Source organism: Callorhinus ursinus, unplaced genomic scaffold, assembly GCF_003265705.2.
Source record: "Callorhinus ursinus isolate GAN/ISIS: 27379988/994484 unplaced genomic scaffold, GSC_fseal_2.0 scaffold1368, whole genome shotgun sequence".
Taxonomy (NCBI): domain Eukaryota; kingdom Metazoa; phylum Chordata; class Mammalia; order Carnivora; family Otariidae; genus Callorhinus; species Callorhinus ursinus.
In genome coordinates this window covers 2,790-11,524 of record NW_027398423.1, presented here as the reverse complement: position 1 = coordinate 11,524, position 8,735 = coordinate 2,790, and the positions used below count along the sequence as shown (strand labels likewise).

General features: G+C 56.7%; 1 long non-coding RNA gene across 1 annotated transcript; it reads right to left on the bottom strand.

The window, feature by feature from the left end:
* Positions 1-1,552: 1,552 nt before the first annotated feature.
* LOC112819248 (uncharacterized) lies at positions 1,553-3,853 on the bottom strand. The gene is made up of 2 exons (XR_003206789.2): positions 2,862-3,853; positions 1,553-2,458 (listed from the first exon to the last, which is right to left on the bottom strand). It is a non-coding gene; the product is annotated as an uncharacterized lncRNA (long non-coding RNA).
* Between the last annotated feature and the right edge of the window lie 4,882 nt (positions 3,854-8,735).

Genomic DNA, 8,735 nt, shown 5'->3' with positions numbered 1-8,735 from the left:
TGAGCAGCCGCCAGCTGGAGAACTCGGGAGCCTGAGAAAAGCTGCTGTGGGCCAGAGCGCCCCTGCGTGTCCTGTCTTGAGGGGACCCACACCCGTACAACACCTGCGGAGAACATGCCTGGTTTAGGACTGAGCCAGGAACCTGTATTCAAACTTCAGGAAGAGGACCGCGGAAGACCTTTTTCCCAGAACGGGAAGCTGTCAAGCAAACGTTTTCATTCAGGGATTTTTAGAATTAGACAGTTGTGGTTTCATTGTGTTCTCCAGTAATGTCGACTGGGCTCCTCCCGGTAATCAGAAATTTCTTTTAAAAGGTGAAACTATTGAGCCTATCTCAGTGCTGCCCTTCTAATTTATTATGCGGTAAACAGGACACCGGAAGAAAGTCTGCCGACCCTTCAGGAGATTCCTGGACCAGACAGACGTGCACACGCTCCCACGCTTGCTCCATAACCCCTGGGAGACATCACAAGCTCTGGGTAAGTTCATCTCTGCTGCCCAACTCTCCTGGATGGTTGCCAGGCGCTGGTGGGAGCAGAGGACTGAGGAGTGAAGCTCTCTGGGCACTGACATTAAAATTGGTGACACGGCATCTCCTAGGGCCTTTTAAAACATGGTGTCTGTCTTTGAACTCTTGAGTTTACTTTTTTACATCTTGCCCTGCTGATGATGGCACAGGCATTCATGTTTGGTAATCCCTTCCATTTTATGTTTATCAGTTAGCCAATCTCTTAAAAAAAAAAAAAAAAGCAAGCAAATCCTAAAGCTTTCCCTTTGGGATCTGGACATACTGTGGGGAAGCCTCGTCAGCATGAAGGTCAAGCAAAAGAATGTGTTCTGTCCCAGCCTCAGAGGAGTAGAAGACACACACAGGAGGTGGCAGATGGAGGGAAGGCTCTCAAGGCTCAGTCTCCCCTCTATGGGAGGGGACAAGTGAGCTACAGCAGAGAAGTGGAGGACAGCATTTTGCCCCCATTCTTTGCAGGATGACCCAGCAGCCTCCTTGGGCAGAGGGATGGCTGAGGTTAGGAACCTAGCTTTCTGGAGCTGATCTTGGCTCCTGCTGTGCTATGGGCCAGGCCCCAGAGGCTGCATTCCCTGAGGGGGAAATGTGGAAAGTGACTGAGTCCACAGCCAGGGGTTGGGGAAGGAAGCCCAAGTAGGCGGGGGACTAGGTGACCCTGCAGCTGAGGCTGTGGGGCAACAGCCCTGCCCAGAGTGGGGATGGAGGCTGAGACCAAGATTCAGAGGTGTCTACAGATGCCAGCAAAGGTGAGCTGAGGCTGGCTCAGCCAGGCAGCACCAGGTCCCGACCAAGAGGAGAGAGAGAGAGGAAAATGCAAGTTTCACCAGCCACATGCCTGGGTGGTGCAGGTCAGCCTCACCAGCTGGACCCGGGAGCCAAGAGTCCTCCTCCCCTCAGAGACCAGGGAGCATTCGGTGAGCACCATAAGAATTTCCTAGATGGCCCCCTTCCAGCATCACCCACGAGACGTGTAAACCACACATACTCCTTCCCCAGCCTGGGAAAAGTAGGGAGCTGGGGTGGAAATCTGAGAGACTGCGCATTTATTGAACTAGACCATTCACATGATTGCATCCCACCCCCCCGGACCAGGTCAGCAATGATTTCACTGGGTGGTTTGCTCCGTTTCTGGCAGGTCCAGACAGTGAACAATCACGAAGATCACATCAGGCATTGAGAAGAAATTAATCAATGTGGCCTTGTGGTCTGAGGAGCCCTAGTGAAGGTGTGTTCTCACCTCACCACCCCGGGCAGCTCGTCCTCCGTCCACCCTCCAATCAGTCCACGTTAGAGGAGACTGGGGCATCTCTGCCCTGTCCTCTCCTTGAACTAGGCCCAGGTTTCACATCCCGTGTAAGTGGACCCCAACACGGAGCACAGAAGGATGAGCAGACCAGACAGACACACGGAGTGCCACCGTCACTCAGGAGAGCTGTCACGGAGGGGAGCAGGTCCTTCTCCAGTCTGTCATGGCCTCCACGAGCCATGCCAGGCTCCATTCTCCTTTAACAACACAGGCCCCATTTTCCAGGGTCTGAGCCATGGAGCTTGGCTTCAGAAAACGGTGTAGCACCGTGCACTGCTGGAGAAAATCCCAGAACCGCATTTAGAGGCCACTATGCTTTCACAGGCTTCGTCGTCTCCGGGGGCCTCAGTGTTGTACAGACTGCTTTCTTTGGGGCTCTGGTCCCTTCTGCAGACACCCCAAGATTACGCCTCTCCCCCTGCATCCTCGACCATACACGGATCCCTTCCCTGCTGGCCAAAGCACATTCCCATTCTCAGGGGAGATCCTAGCAGGCACGGAGAGGGAGGGAGAAGGGCCCGTGCGCTGGAAGGGAGTGTGGGAGTCGCTGTCATGGCAACATCCTTCTGGTCCTCCACGCTGGGTCACTCAGCTCAGGCATCCGCCCAGCTGAAGGTCCTCGCTCTCTTTCCGGGAACAGATGTTGAGATAATTAAAACAACAACAGAACAAAAAACAGACCCAAACTGGTTACTAGGCAACTGAAGCTTCATCCATCTGACTCAAGAGGAACCGCCCCCCCCCCCCCCCCCCCCCCCCCCCGCCCAGAAGACAAAGAAGCGGAAACTCAGCCACCCGATGGATTGCGTGGGAGGCCACGCAGACAGGGCACTGGGACTGTCAGTAAGCGTGCTCGTCACAAGGGTCCCGGGCGTTGTGCGCTCGGCAGCACCCCGTGCAGCGCAGCGCCTGGGCGTGAGGGACCCCAGGGGGACACAGGGGCGGAGACCATGAGGAGGGGATGGAGGCAGAAACCAGACCAAGGAAGGCGCGAGGGACCGCACACACCTCCTGACGCAGGTTACCTACCTGTTCTCTCAAGGCTTCTCTGACACCTGCATTTCAGTTCCACCCATTTGTGCAACGCCTCATTTCGAACAACTCCCACGCGGTGTCACCTTCGCCAGAAAGAGGTTTTCTCTCACCCTTGGGGTGGGAAAATCGGTAGAACATAAAAATGACCATTTCAAGCATGTTTACGTGAAGGGACAGTCGCATCAGCAAGTTCGCGCGCGCCCTGGCGCCACCTTCACCGGCGACCCCACCTCCAGAATTCTCCCTGAGCCCGAACTCTATAGGTTTGTTAGCCTTTAATTAAACACTCCCCAGTGCAGGTTCCCCTCCGCGCCTGCTAACGGCTGCGGCTTAGGGAAAGCCACCGAGCAGGCGACTCGGAGACGCGGAACGACGAGGCGCTGAGGCACCCAGGCAGCGACTGGGGAGAGGCACGGCGGCCAAGCAGAAGGGTCTCGTCCGGGGGCGGTGCGTTTTCGCAGGCCCCCCCCCCCCCACGCGAGGAACCGGGCAGATCCGGCGCCAGGCGGCCTGCCCGCGCGGGCGCAGAAAGGCAGCTCCAGTTTAGAGGCAACAAGCCGCTGCTGCTTTTTCCAAGCACGAAGGGCGGGGGAGGAGGACGGCAGAAAAACCTGCACGGCGCACTACTGCCACCTAGCGGCCACAGAAACTGAGCGCCACACGTTGCGAAAGCAAAGCCATCTTTTCTACCACTCCCCTGCGAGGCGAAGTGCAGATCGAGGCTGTGGGAGCTACGTGGAATGCCGCCGAAGGGCAGAGGAAGCCAGAGAACGGCCCAAGTGGCTCGGCCGAATCGGCCGCCGCACAAAAGCCTTTTCGTCGTCCTGCCTCGGAAGTTTGCCAACAGCGGCCGGAAGCCCGCGCCCGGAAGTCCCGGCACCAGGGAGGGAGAATCGTCAGCGCTGCGATCCGATTGGTGCTTTCTGGGCATGCGCGCCGGAGTGGAATGACGTCGGCGCCGGTCGCTGGGCCCGGGCTCCTTAGGGGTCTGCGGACCTGTCAGAAGTACCGCGGGGACGGGGCTATCCCGGTACTGTCAGCAGGTTCCCAGGAGCTCCCACGCCCCACGGGCGACACCTGTACGGGTCCCCTGTTTATTGTCCTCCTCCCCACCCCAGCCAGTGAACACGCCAGTCCCGAAACACACTCGCTGTCCGCCCTCTCAGCCCTCACTCCTCTGATCCCTCCGGGCCCCCCTCAAGGCTCACGAAGATGGCCTCTCCGCCCCAGGAATGTTCTCCTTCTCCCCAAGCGGAGTATCGCCCTGCCCACCCACCTGCCCTGGGCATCAGGAAACGCCGCGCCCCTCCCTGGCGTCCCGAGTAGCTTTCCTCTCACTCAGCGCTCTGAACCGGATGCCCTGGTTGTCCGGCTCCCTCCCTCTAATGCCTCTACATCCACAATATACAGCCTCTTGGGGGCCTCCAGTCCAGACCCCAGGGCCACCTCAAGGTTCACCCCCAATAACAAACACTCCCTTTTTGTATGTGAGCACCAGAGCCTTGATGACGAAATTTTAAAATCTTAACTGAATTCTTTTATGTTAGTTCCACGGCCAGGAGAGAATTGCCTTTCATTTCCACTCATCCTTCCCGCATTATTACAGCTCTCTTCCGGTCTGTTGCAACTGCCTACGAATTCATGGAGAGGACGGTAGCGATCAGGTGGGACTTGCCACAGCTTCCCAAACCCTGTCCTGGCATTCTCTGCCGCCCCTCTGCATACATGCTCCACAGGGCAACCAGCCCCTCAGCTCTGCTCGGGATCCCGCGCCTCCCACCTTCTCAGAGACTTGGCTCCTGCAGTGGAGTCTCCTCTCTCCTGCTCTCTCTACGTGGGAGCATTCCACAATAGAGGGGGGGGGGGGAAACCCACTGCCTTCCCCCAAGTCATCCTGCAGCTACTGGCCCCCAATCTGTACCTTTCAAAGCAAAACTGCTTCAACTTCTCCCAAGGCCGTTAGCTCCTGCGCCAGCTTCAATTAGAGCTTTTGTCCCTCTCTCTCCACTGCGACTGTTCTTGTCAAGGCCTCCCTTAACATCCATATTGCCTGACACCACTCACACTCTGTGCACGTGCTAGGGAAGCTCTGAGGCACCTTTGGCGCTGTGACCATTCATTTCTCCACCTATTTTTTAGATAGATAGATAGATAGAGTTGGGAGGTGTATATAAACTCAATTTCTATTGTATTTGACAACGTGCCAATTTCACATTATGCCCCCTTTGACCTGGATATATGGGAATTTGGGTCAACATGAAAGACAAGCCAAAGAAAGAGTATCCTTTTCAGTCACAGAGGGGGCAAAGGCCCCCCAGAGGAAGTGGCGGCAGAGGTGAAACAGCTCAGACAAGGGACAGGGGTTCAAGAAGTGAGGAGGAGCTCCAGATACAGGAGGGTTTCCCCTCATTCACACGTGGGACTCACAGGGTACACTCTGTACAATGACCCAAGCGCTCTCTTTGAGTGAAGGGATAACTGGAGTGGAGATATATAGCTTTCTGGAGCTGATCTTAGTTCCTGCTATGTTGTAGATGAGATGGAGGGGGGCTGGACTCCCCTATGGGGGATGTAGAATGTGGCTGGGTTCATAACCAGAGGTTCATGAAGGAAGCTTTCACCCGGTAGAGGCTTAGATGACTCTGCAGCTGCACCTGTGGAGGGCACAGTCCTGCCCAGGGGTGGGATGGAGGATGAGACCCAGATGCAGAGGTATTTGCAGATGCCAGCTGAGTGAGGTAAGGCTGAGGCAGCCAGGGAGCACCAGGTCCCCACCAAGAGGAGGGAGACGGAAGTGCAAGTTACACCCGCCTCCGTGCATGGCATCAGCAGCTGGACCTGGGGGGACAAGAGTCATCCTTCCCTCAGAGACCACCCAGGGCACTGTGAGCCACATAGGTGTGTCACAGAACCCCCCACCCCTTTCCACATCATCACACACACCCGTAAGCCACACATACCCTTCCTCATACTGGGGAGGAGTGAGGGGCGAGGCGTGGTGGAAATGTGAGACTGAGCATTCGTAGATAGGGACCATTCAGCGATTGCATCGGACCACGCTTACCTATACCACATTCAATGTAAATGCATGGCTTCCCTCCCCGCTTGCCTTCCAGTCCAGATGAGACTAACGGAACCAAAGCGCCTGGGTGATGCGAGGAGCACGAGTGAGTCTGTGATCCGAGCTCACCATCCCCACCGGCTTTTCCTCTGCCCGCGGTCTGTCCAAGCAGTCATGTTAAAGGAGACTGGGGGTCCTCGTCTTGTCCTCTCCTTTAACTCAGGAAGCGTTTACCATCCACAGACGGACCCCAGGACAGAGGACAGAGAGAAGAGGGGCCCACACAGACACACACAGTGGAGTAGTTGACAAGCGTTGTCACAGAGCTGAGCTGGGCCTCCTCGTGGCCACCCGGCGCCTGCCCTCCACAGGCAATTTCTCCTCGAACAACACAGACGCTCACTTCAGGGCCTGAGTTCTGGATCTGGGCTTCAGAAAATGTGTCCAGAGCCAGAGGAGGATGCCTGGAGGATCGCACCTAAAGCCAGTGATTTTTATCAGAAGAAGGAGAGGTTTTCCCTTCTTAATTGTTTGAAGGTAAAGCATGTGAGTTTCCTCCAGAGAGCTGAGGGGCCCAAGTGAGGACCTCAGTAGTTGCTGGCAGAGCCAGCACTATCCCCACACCCCAAGATCTTTTCCCCCCTCTGCTGGGTGCTCAGAACATCTGATCCTCGAGGGAGGGCCTCCCCAGGTCCGCCTAGAGCTGTCACATCCGCAAGTAGGGACCCGGGCTTTTGTTTGCAGAGACCAGCAATCGGGCACCCAATAAAGGACAAGTCTCAGGCCTCCAGTTGCTGTCACTGGTCCCGTGAGTGTGTTCTCCGTGGTGAGAGCCCAGTAGCTTCTGGCTCATGACAACACAGTCATGCAGCACGAACGGTGTTCGACGGGCTTTCTTTATAGGAAGCTAGAGGACTTAGAACGTACTCGCTTATGCCCACTGCCCCACTGGGTTCCTGAGGCTCAGAAAGTCATGCTTTCTACCCCCCTTCGTCTGAGACAGTGGTGCCCTGAGGCCCTAGAGTCTCTCAGATGGAAACCACGGTCTAGTCCCGAAGAAGCCATCACGCTCTCGTGTCACTCTGGGGAAGGAAGGGGTCGACCTGGAGCAAGGGCTCGGTCTCTTCTTACAGTCGTGGTTCACCGGGCCTCCCTTCCTCATCTGGCCTCCTCTCAGATAATGACCTATCCCTCCCTCCCTCATCCAGCAGGGATAATAAGGAGCTTTGGAAAGATGGGGTTCCCTTCAGAAAGGCGTGGACTCTGTGGCCACAAAGCAATGGCCGAAGTGGCTTTCGGACCGGACCTTGGTCCTTCTCCTGAGAGCGTTCGCCTGAGTTACCGCTCGGCGTCTGACCAGTGGCCCCTGTGTAAGATCTTAGAACAGTCCGGACCTGGGCCACTCCCTGACTTGCAGCCACCCGCCGGAGCCTGCGCCCTGCATCCTCTTCACGGTGATCTGAGGACGGCACTCTGACCCCAGCTTTGCAGGGGCAGAATCACATGGCGCTTCTGTCCTGCGGCTCCATGGCCCAGCCTCTCTGTTCCTCATTGGAAGGACCTGAAAGCCCAGGCTCCTCACCACCGGAGAGGACATGCTGAGGCCAATCTCATGACCAGGACTTAGGTTTACAGAGCATTCTAGTCTATCCAGGCCCCGGCCGCAGACGAGGTTGCCCCGAACCAAGAAACATCTTTGTCGGAGACACCTGGTCTGAATGTCGTGGCCAGATGCCCAACGTCCCCAGACCTGCCACCGCCCCAACCCCCGGCCCCGACACCCAGGGCCCTCAATGGCGGCGCTGCTCTGAGCGTCCCCAGCACGACTCCTGTCCTCAGATGCCACCTCTGCCACAACTTCCCAATCCGTCCCCCCTCTGTTTCACTCTCGTCTGACAACTCAGTGTGGGGCTCTGCCGGGACACCAGCCGTTGAGGCATCTACCTGGAAGATGATGAATCTCTGAAGCCGCTTCTCCGTGGGTCACAGAGGCAGGAATGGGGCGGGAGAGAGGTGATGGAAGACTTGCTCCAACCCCACCGCTGCACGGACCCCACCGCTCTGCCCGCAACTGAAAGACACACCAGTGAGGCTCACCCCAGCTCTCGACTCTGTCATCGAGTCAACGGTCCGCACTATCCACAGGGGTTTCTGGAACCTGCATCCAGTTGTTTTTCAGACCTGCTTTTGGGGACAGAAACTAACATCCTCTGAAAGCACATAGCCACCTGCTTCTACTACCACCCTGTGTCTCTGATTCCTGTCAAGCCAGGTTTCTTGATCGTGTAGGCCACAGTGTGGACTTACTTGGCCACCTCTGGATCCCTCCGCGATGTCCCCCACCCGCGGATCATCCCTTTGCCAAATTCTCCAAAGAGCTCCATGTTGCCAAACCAAAGTACCCAGCGCCGTCTCGGCCACAGTAACAGCCCTCGGTTTCACGATGCTGTGGTTCCTCAGCTTCTGGGACCGCAGCCCACCCTGGCTTTCCTCCTGCCTCCCAGATCTTCACTTCTAAGTCTCCTTGTTGGCCCGTTTCATTTGATCCCGTCCTAAATCTTGTTTTGTTTTTTCCTCCCAGGGTTCCAACCTCTGCTCTGTGCTCTTCTCATTCTATACACGATCCGTGGGCGACGACATCGCCACCCAGAGCTCTACCCCCCCCGACTCGTTTCCATCTGTATCCCCATGTATCCCTGTGGCTTCTCCCGTCAACGAGTCCACCGAAGAAATGCCTGCTGGGCCCCAGATCCCCAGTGGGCTGAACCTATGGGGCATCTGCACTCAGAGGTCCCACAAGCCTTGCC